We start from the raw sequence: 11114 nt of genomic DNA, 5'->3' as shown, positions 1-11114 counted from the left end.
TCAACGTCAAACAACAACAACAAATATATATTATATGTTTACATGATTTATTTTATATGATTTATTGTTAGAAATCAGCTCATGTGATTATATATATGCATATATACACACACATATACATAAACATATACATATATATCCTATTGGTTCTATTTGTCTACAGAACCCTAACTGATACAGTGAGCATGTCAGCAATATCTATCCAAATAAAAAGTATACATGCGCTTTGGCAGTGTCATCCCACATGTTGGAATCTATCTAAAGACATACACAAAATGTAGTATTACTAGGATATATACTGAACTGTTGCTTGAGCTAGAAAGAGATTGGAAACAACCCAAGGGTCCACCACTAAATGTCTGGCTGTACAAATGATGACACATTGATACAAAGGAAATCAGCACAGTTATGGGGAAAAAAAGTCAATACTATACATTCTGATGTAGAATTACCTCCATGATAATAAGAAGTTAAAAAAGAAAGTGCACAGTACCGCATATTACATGCTACTATATGAACAAAATGTTCATGTATGTCCATATATACCAGTGTATGCACAGAACATCTTTAGTAATATTCACAAGAAACTGGTTAACTATAGTTCTTCTAGGGAGAAAAAACAACTGGGAGATGAAAGAGGAAAGAGTCTCTTTGCATTATAAATCCTTTTCTACCTTTCAAGTGTAGCCCATGTATTACTTTTTCAAAGTCTAGAAGGGAAAACAACCATTTAGCTATTAAAGACATTGTGAGTACTATTAGCAGGAACTCTTCTAATGCCCTCCTCCTATTCCCACAGACCTAGAGCCATGCCACTTCCCATTTGTGCATTGTATTAGTTCTTCATTGCTGCTGTAACAAGTTACCACAAAGCTAATAGCTTAGAACAACACAATTTATCATCTTACAGTTGTAGAGGTCACTAGGTTAAAGGCAAGATGTCAGCAGGACTGATTCCTTCTAGGAGCTCTAGGGGAGAACATTTCCTTTCCTTTTCTGATTTCTAGAAGCTGCCTGCAACTATTTATTCTGATTTTAAGTCATGCCACATGAGCAAATGAAGGTCTCAAAAGTTTTACTCCATCTACATAATTAGAGTCAACTCTACTTTGAGGAGGCAGCTCTTCCTTAGTCACATTTTGAGTGTCTTCCAACCTGATGGCTCATCTTGGACACTATATCAGACGATGTTTCACTGCTATTCATAGGGTTTTAAGTGGCCAATTTTTTTTGCAGACGTGGACCTGGCCATATCCTTGTCCCTAGTCAGTCTTAGTCTGGAAGCTCTGCTGAAATCTGTCCACCATGGGTGACCCTGCTGATATTTGAAATACTGGTGGCATAGCTTCCAACATGATAGCAACACATGAGCCACCACAGTATGACAAACAGACAATTGGCAGTGGACACCTTTAGGGGCCATTATTCAGCCCATCACAGGGAGTGTGGCAAAAACACTTCTGTTTTCTCTCTACCCCTCCTTGATCATCTTCTAGGAAAGAGGAATGAACACTTTTCACTGGTATGGGTCTGACCTCCATCACCTACTGTGTTCAAGGCCACACAAGGTCTGCTCCCTTGCTCCCTGAATCCCTGAGCTCTTACCCTGCTCTCCTCCACTTTTCTTCTCCATGTTGTAAGCCCACCAAGGAGCATAGCTATCAAGTCCACCTTGGAGTTCTGGAAGCCTCTATCCTGGGACAGTTCCCTATTTGGTGGTTCCCTCAGAGCAAACATCTTGGGAGTTGGTGGGGTCTTGTGGGTTAGCCCTATGGGTCTGTTTTCACTAATGGCCTCCTTAAAGGGTACAAGCAGGGAAAGTATCCAAGTCCAGGTAGTTTGCAAAGGGCCCAGTCAGAGAAGTCCCTTGCTGCACAACAATGACTCCTTTATTAGTTTTCTTCCATAGGCTCTTGAGTTTAAATGCTTTTTGTCTTTCAAACAATTTACATTTACCAGCGAGTGGCTGCTGGGTTTGAACCACCAGCCTTATGGTTAGCAATCAAATGCCTTAGGCACTACACCACCAGAGTTGCCAAGCAGTATCCCATGTATGTAAGAAGTCCTGTGGTGCAGTGGTTAAATACTCAGCTGCTCACTGAAAGGTTAGTGATTCAAACCTACCAGCCCTCTGTGGGAGAAAGATGTGGCAGTCTGCCTCCATGAAGATTACTACAGCCTTGGAAACTCTATGAAGCAGTTCTACTTTGTCCTATAGGGTCACTATGAGTCATAATTGACCTGATGTCCTTGTGTTTGATTTTTGGTTTGTAGCCTATGGGTTCTAATCACAGATGAAGGCATAGTGCCCCCTAAGCTTTTCAAAACACTGAAAAGAGGATACAAACCCTCATGACCTTATTTAAAAATAAAACTCTGCATAGTTCAGGGACACTAGGATACAGAAATAATAGGAGTGACAACAATGTTGATAATAGTGCAAGGAGTACTCAGTTAAAAGTCAGTCCCAGCTCTGCCACTCACTGGCTGTGCAAAGTTAATTCACTTACCTCCTTAGGGCCATCCCTCCCCACAGAACCTCTGATTTAATTGATCCAGAGTGGGATTTAGTCCTCAATACTTCAGAAGTTCCCCAGGTGCTAAGGACCCCTGGTGGCACAACATTTAAGCACTCAGCTACTAACAGTAAGGTCAGCAGTTCAAACCCACAAGCCACTCTGCAAGAGAAAGAGCAGGTGATCCACTCCCGTAAAGATTACAGCCTAGAAAATCCTACAGGGCAGTTCTACTCTGTCATATGGGGTTAGTATAAGTTAAAATTAACTCAATGGCATCCAACTACAACAACAACCCCGTGCTTCTGATGTGAGGCCAAGTTAAGACATCCCAAACCCATCTGGTAGCTGAGTCCAGGGAGCCAAGGGAACACCAGGGAGTCTGCAAGAGAGGGCAGCTAGGGAAGGCAGGTGGGTGACCTTGGAGAGGGAAGCAAGCCAATCCTGTCTGGAGCCAGTGATAGGGAATTCAAGGAGACAGAGGCCACCTGGTGAGGCCAAGTGGAAGAGCCCTGGGCAGTTCTGACATTGTTCATCAAGTCAACTACAGTCGGATCCTAATGCAATTTGAAATCCTCTCTGAAAGAGACATTGCAAATCAGAGTCACAGCAAGGCCAGCAGCAGTCTGCGAGCCCAAGCGTGTCCTGCTGTCCCTGCTGCCCTTCCCCAGAGGGCATCTTTCCACTGCTCTTGCCTTGTCTGAGCTGAATCATCATTCCACCAGAATTTACAGGGCCTCTTTCTCCCTTTCTCCATCATTGTGGTATGTGAGGTTGACTTCCATCCTCACCGTGTCCTCTCCCAATACTTTTAGGAACAAGAGATTCCTGGCCATGGAATAAAACCAGAATTGTCTTTTCTCCTATGGATTTGAATAAAAACTGGTAAAATCAGGTACAACTCCAAGAGGAGACTTTGGAGAGGAACCAAACTGGGTCTAAAAGGATCGTACATGTGATGGCACAGATATTTATACTCTCACTAGTATCTTACCATATCAAGCTGAAAACTTCACCTCATCTGAACAATTAGAAATATTTTACTGGGAAAATTCTGCTTTCTTCCTTTGTTTTTATGCTTCCACATTAATAGGTTGGCGCAGCAATAAAAATGTGAGACCTTTTGTCTAGGACAGAAAAACAAACAAACTTACAGGAGCAGCATCTGGGAGATGGCCCTATCTCTGGTCTGGCTATTAACAAGTATCTCCACTAACCAGTGGCCATCAAATTAATTTTAAATCATGGTAACCCCATATAAATCGGAGTAGAACCACACTCCATAGTTTTTAATGGCTGATATTTCAGAGGTAGATTGCCAGGTCTTTCTTCTGAGGTTCCTTTGGGTGAACTTGAATGATTAACCTTTCAGTTGGCAGTCAAGAAAGTTAACTGCTTCTCCACTGGCTGTCCTTAACCAAGGAAGATTGTGGCTGCCCACCACCAAGGCTGGTTTCCCATAAAGCAAAGAATAGGTAGGCCAAGAGGTAAAGAGTAGAGTATAAGGTGGGTCGTAGGTCATGTGTTGATTTGTACTGGAGAACATTTCAGAACTTCAGAGAAGCCAGGGAAGGGCAGGATTTGTCACAGTAGCTGAGAATGAATGGCAAACTGGTGCCCATCTTGGAGGGAGCTTGAGAGCGTAAGCAGAGGCAGTGTGAATACATGTCTCTCCTTTTTGTTGCAAGCTAAAGCAAATGCTGCCTTTCTTCTTTGCCCTGTTTTTCATCCTGTTACAAGAGATCAGGTGGAAATTCCCTGGCTTATTCTGATTGGCCATTAGTCCTCTGCTTCTCTGGCATGTGATGATTTTGTTTTGTCATTAGAGTGATTTTAGTATCTGAAGCAAAAATTGAGACAGCCTATAAGTTGTCCTGATGGTGGCTTTTCCCATCATTTATAACTATCTCAATGAATACAATGCTGAAATGTGTACCATGATGAAAAATCTAAGATTCTAAGATGATGTTTCAGAACTTTGTGGCCTCTTCACCATAAAAATGCTTCATAGGAATATCAACAAAAAGAGTGGGAAAAATATCTCTGAAAATCCTCTCCTCAATGAAAATATGAGCAAAAATGGCAAGAATTGACTTTTACAGAAGTCTGGGAACTAACCAAAGGCTTACAGCAGTCCAAAACAAATAAACAAACCATTAACATCAAATTGATCCTGTTCATTTTGACCCTGTGTGTTACAGAGTAGAACCAAACTTTATGGAGTCTTCTTGACTGTAATTGAGAAAGCTATACTGGAGGATTTGGCGAAAACAAGGCTCCAGGATTTTAATAAGTACCAATTGAGATATTTCAACAAACAGATGAAATGCTGGAATCACTCATTCATCTATGCCAAGAAATTTGGAAGACAGCTAACTGGACAACTGACTGCAAGAGATCCATATTTGTGCCCATTCCAAAAAAAGATGATCCAACAGAATGCAGAAATTATCAAACAATATCATTAATATCACATATAGTTATAATTTTACTGAAGTTAATTCAAAAACGGTTGCAGCAGTACATTAACAAGGAACTGCCAGAAATTCAAGCCAGATTTAGAAGAGGACTGGAACTAGGGATATCATTACTGATGTCAGATGGATCTTGGTTGAAAGCAGAGAATACCAGAAACATGTTTACCTTTTCAATTGACTACGCAAAGGCATTTGATTGTGTAGGTCACAACAAATTAAGGATAACAGTGAAGAAGGAAATTCTAGAACACTCAGTTGTACTTATGAGGAATCCATACATAGACCAAGAGGCTGTCATTCAAACAGAAAAGGAGATACTGCACGATTCTAAGTCAGGAAAGGAGTGCATCAGGGTTGTATCCTTTCACCATACTTATTCAATCTGTATGCTGAGCACATAATCTGAGAAACTGGACTCCAGGTATACCTTGTTTTGTGCTTTGCTTTATTGCGTTTCATAGATATTTTTCCTTTTTTTACAAATTGAAGGTTTGTGGCAACCTGTGTCAAGCAAGTCTATCAGTGCCATTTTTCCAAAAGCATGTGCTCACTTTGTGTCTCTGTGTCACATTTTGGTAATTCTCGTGATATTTCAAACTTTTTCATAATTGTGTTGCATATTTGGTAGCCTACAGAATAGTGTAATATAATTTTTATATGCACTGAGAAACAAAAAAAAAATCATGTGACTAGCTTTATTGTGATACTCACTATTATGGTGGTCAGGAACTGAACCTGATATATCTCTGAGGTAGGCCTGTATATGAAGAAGAACACAGCATCAGGATTGGAGGAAGACTCATTGACAACCTGCAATATGCAGATGACACAACCTTGCTTGCTAAAAGTGAAGAAGACTTGAAGATTTACCTATGAAGATCAAAGACTATATCCTTCAGCATGGATTTCACCTTAACAGAAAGAAAACAAAAATCCTCACAACTGGACCAATGAGCAACATCACGATAAATGAAGAAAAGTTTGAAATTGTCAAGGATTTCATTTTATTTGGATCCACAATTAATGCTCAAGGAAATCAAGAAATCAAGGGACGTGTTGCATTGGGCACATCTGCTGCAAAAGACTTCTTAAAGTGTTAAAAAGCAAATATGTCACTTTGAGGACTAAGGTGTGCTTAACCCAATCCATGGTATTTTCAATCATCTCATCTTCATGCAGAAGCTGGACAATGACTATAGAAGAACAAAGAAGAATTAATGCCTTTGAATTACAGTGTTGGTGGGGAATATTGAAGGTCCCATAGACTGCCAGAATAATGGACAAATCTGTCTTGGAAGAAGTACAGCCAGAATGATCCTTAGAAGCGAGGATGGCTAGACTTTGTCTCACATACTTTGGACATGTTATCAGGAGGGACCTGTCTCTGAAGAATGGCATCATGCTTGGTAAAGTAGAGAGGCAGAGAAAAAAGAGGAAGACCCTCAACAAGATGGATTGACACAGTGGCTGCAACAGTGGGCTCAAACATAGCAATGATTGTGAGGATGGCACAGGACTGGCAGTGTTTTGTTCTGTTGTAAACAGGGTCACTATGTGAGCCATAACCAACTGGACAGCACCAAACAACAACAATTGAGAAAAACCTGGTGATCTGCTCCCATAAAGATTAAACCTAAAAACTAAAGCTGTTCTGTCAAGTGGATTCCAACTCATACTGACCCTATAGGACAGAAAAGAGCTGCCCCATAGGGTTCCTAAGGCTGTAAGTTTTACAGAAGCAAACTGACACGTCTGTCTCCTATAGAGAGACTGGTGCATTCTAACTCCCAGCCTTTTGATTAGCAGCCAAACACTTAACCAATGTGCCACCAGTGCTCCCATAAACACTACAGTCTAGAAACCCTATAGGGCTGTTCCACTCTGTCACATGGATTACAATGAGTCAAAATTGACCCCATGGCACCTAACAATGAAAATAATCATTATGGAAGCAGATTGTCAGGGCTTTCTCCTGCAGAGCCACTGGGAGGATTCAAGCCACCAACCCTTAGGTTAGTAGCCAATGGCAAACTGCCTGTGCCACCCAGTCGTCTTATTAAAGAGCATAGGGTTTCTTTCGGGGGTAATAGATGTTCTAAAATTGATTGTGATGATTTCACAACTTTGTGACTATACTAAAAACTACACACTTTAAACAGGTAAAATGTGTGGCTGGTGTTATTAGTTGCCATTGAATTGGCTCTGAATGGTGACTTTGTGTATAACAGAAGGATATGTTGCATGGTCCTGCACCATCTTCGTGATCATTGTTATGGCTATAAAATGTATGGTATGCCCAGTACTGTGTTGTCAGTGATGGCAAATATTGACATATGGGTGGATAGATGGGTGGACAGGCTGAATGATCAGCTATGTCTATGCAGGGGGCAGTGTGCCCATGGCAATGTATAGGGTTGGCAGACAATGTTCCTATAAATGTATTTGTATGTTCTGTAAGAATTTCCATGTATATAGTAGAGCTGACAAAGGATAAGGTTATGGTGACTTCTTGGCCACAGCCATCTACCCTAAGGGAGCAAGTAGCTGGACCTGTGGGCTCGGGACCATAGTCACAGGGGACATCAAGCTCAATTGGCATAACACACTACACAAAAATATTGTTCCACATCCTATTTTGGCGAGTAGCAACTGGGATCTTAAAACCTTGCAAGTGGCCATCTAGATACAACGATGGGTCTCTCCTCACCGAGAGCTAAGAATGAAGAAAACCAAAGATGCATGGAAACAATTAGTCCAAGTGACTGGTACACTATGTGATCCTCAATCTCTATGACTATGAAACCAGAAGAACTAGATGGTACCCGGCTACCGTTGTCAACCACTCAGAGGGGATCTATGTAGGAGATCCTGGATAGAGTGGGAGAACAATGTGGAACAAAACTCAAAATCATTTTTTTAAAAAAGGGGGGGGCCAGGTTTGCTGGTCTGATAGAGCCTTGTGAAACCCCTGAGACTATGGCCTCTAGGTGCCTTTCAGGTCTGGAATTGAACCTATTCCTGTGGCTTCCAGTCAAACAAAAAGCAGACATATGAGCTGAACATTTACATTAGGTAGATACACTCTTTGGAGAGATCAATCATGGGAAAATAGAAGGGCTGTGTATGCACAGGGAGACAGCTGGCGGGGCGGGGGGGAGCAGGAGTGCCTGGGAGGGAAGAACACAGGGAAGAGGTAACTATGGGGAGGAAGTGGGAAGAGAGCTGTTGTTCACAAGTATATGTGAACTGCTGTATGGAAGATGAATTTGCTCTATAAACTTTCACCCAAATCACAATAAAAAATTAAATTAAAAAAATTGTATGGTATGTGAATTATATCTTAATTAAGCTGCTACCAAAAATGGTGACCTTAAAAAATATGCCTTTCCTCCCTTCTTCTCTATAGGGTGAGCAAAGAAGAATCATCAGGAACTTGTAACTTATTGCTATATCTTGATGGGAGTAGGTTTGGTTTTTGGTTGGGTGATTTTGCTATATACATACAGTAAGATTGTTTCTATTTGAAAATACAGTGTAGCCACAAAGAGACAATCATCCAAACTCACTTAATCTTTATATCCTATACAAACAAACATGGTCCAGTTTACAAAAGGACAGTTTTCTTTAAATAGTTCAGAGCTTAATTGCTTTCCTGGATGATTCTTTGTTTTCTGAACAAAAGCAGGAGCCAATGAGTTCAGTGAGTTTGGCTCAGTTCAGTGAACACTACAGTTCTTTGCTGTGCAAATGACCTATTTAGAGATGAATGCCATTTGTGAATATTTCTCAGCAGGTGCTTTTAACCAAGGGCCTTGCACATCAATAGTTCTGTAATCTTAGGGATGAGGATTGGAGAAACAAATGAAATAACAGCTAATTATGTCTTATTCAGTTGTTGTTGTTGTTATGTGCCGTGGATCAAAGCTGACTCATAGTGATCCCTCCTTGGGTTTCCGAGGCAGTATCACTACGGAAGTAGATTGCCTCATCTTCCCTCCAAGGAGTGGCTGGTGGGTTTGAACCGCCAGCCTTCTGTTTAGCAGTCAAATGCCTTAGCCACTATGCTACCAGAGCTCCTATCTAGGAAAGGTCAATTTGAGTGTTTACTACTTTGCCAATGGATAAAAATGCTATGCATGGTGAACTGTAATGACGATAACTAGCAACGAAGAAGGAATTTCAGGCATACTGGCTTGTCTAAACTTGGAAAGACAGAATAAAGAGTAAACTTGTTGTTAGTTGCCATCGAGTAGATTCTGACTGATGGCAACACCATATGTGCAGAGTAGAACTGCTACGTAGGATTTTCAAGTCTGTGACGTTTCAGAAGCAGATCATCAGGCCTTTACTCCAAGACACCTCTGGGTAGGTTCGAACTGCCAACCTTTCAGTTTGTAGTTGAGCACTTAATCATTTGTGCCACTCACGAAGAGAAAGAGTAAGCTTAGGCACAGAGAATAAAGTATGTAGCAGCCACATCATTGGTTCTGGTCAGAATCAGTCAGATTTCTTCTCTACAATTGCTTAAACTTGGCCCTTGATCCTGTGCTGTTTGTTTTACCACTTGAGGCGCATGTAATCATCTTGCTGGGAGTTATAATTCAAGTCTTCTAATTTTGAAGGGAGAGGACCCAGGGTGGTTGCCAGTTCACAGTGATTTCCCTTCAGCAAATGAAGGTTCCAAAAGCTTTCCTCCATCCATGTCATTAAGGTTGACTCTACTTTGAAACAGCTCTTTCCCAGTCATATTTTGAGTGCTGTACAAACTGAGGGGCTCATCTTCCAACACTATATTGGACAATGTTTCATGGCTATTCATAAAGTTTTCCAGTACTATATCAGACAGTGTTTCACTGCTATTCATATAGGTTTCTGTGACCAGTATTTTCCAAAGTGGATGGCCTGTCTTCTTCCCAGTCTGTCTTCATCTGGAAACTCTACTAAAATCTGTCCACCATGGGTGACCCTGCTGGTATTTTAAATAAACGGTGGCATAGCCTCCAGTCTAACAGGAACACACAAGCCACCACAGTATGACAAACTGAGAGACGAGTGGTGGACATCATTTTAGCTACTTTTAAGTTGTTCTTCCCCAGCTTGCAGTCAAAGTACACACAATGGTTGTGTGTCAAATTGGTTGGGCCATGATTCTATGGTTTGGCAGTTACATGTAGACATCCCCCATGCTGAGATCTGATATAATGTAACCACTTCCATAATGAGATTTGTTATGAGTAGTCAGTTGGTTGAAAGGGAATTTTCTAGTGGGTAAGGCCTGCATGAATATATATGGACATTCTGACAAAGCTCTCTAGCTATTTGCTCACTCTGGATATTGCATTCTGCTCTCATCATCTGACCTCTAGTTCTTGGAACATGAGCCAGCAACTTGTGATATTGTCTGCTATTGTTGGATTCATGAGTGTCCACAACCCATGAGCCAGCAGCCTGCTGTCTGACCTGCTACTCTTTGGTTCTTCAGCCCTGCAGCTACATGAGTCAGGAGAAGCCTCCAGTCTGATGTCTGACCCATGGACTTGGGACTTGCCAGTCTCTACAATTGTGGGAGCCATTTCTTTGAGATAAATTGCTCTCTCTCTCTCTCCCTCTTTATATATATATATATACACACACACATATATAATCTTCATTGGTTTTGCTTCTCTAAAAAACCCAGCCTAAGACAGTGTCCTAGCTGTCCATCTGACAATGGTACAGTAATAATAAAGTAATTAATATTATCATTATTTCCAAATTATCAGGAATGTATATTTTGTATTTTTTCCTAACTGTGATAAACTGAACTTAAAAAACATATCTAGGGGCAAAGGTGATTCCTGCAAAGACTCTTAAAAAGGATTCACCAGGCAGAGCTGTTTCAAATAGCAGCACCATGTTTGCATTTAAGTGTTGAATTATAAAGTGAAAACTTTAGGAACCATTTGTAAATTGATTATCAACTCCAAGGGAAGTTTGAAAGATTTCTGTAATGCTAATAAAATTATTAGGGTTTAGTCCGTTGTAAGTGTTACGTAAAAGACAGCTATTAGTACTATTACATGTCCCTTCAGCTGCTAATTGAAAGGTTATATGTAAGGTTGTCATGAGTAAAAGCCAACTC

Source organism: Orycteropus afer, unplaced genomic scaffold, assembly GCF_000298275.1.
Source record: "Orycteropus afer afer isolate SDZICR_OR568_19922 unplaced genomic scaffold, OryAfe1.0 scaffold00078, whole genome shotgun sequence".
Classification (NCBI taxonomy): Eukaryota; Metazoa; Chordata; class Mammalia; order Tubulidentata; family Orycteropodidae; genus Orycteropus; species Orycteropus afer.
The sequence above is the reverse complement of the archived record's forward strand: the minus strand, read 5'-3'. Positions refer to the sequence as shown.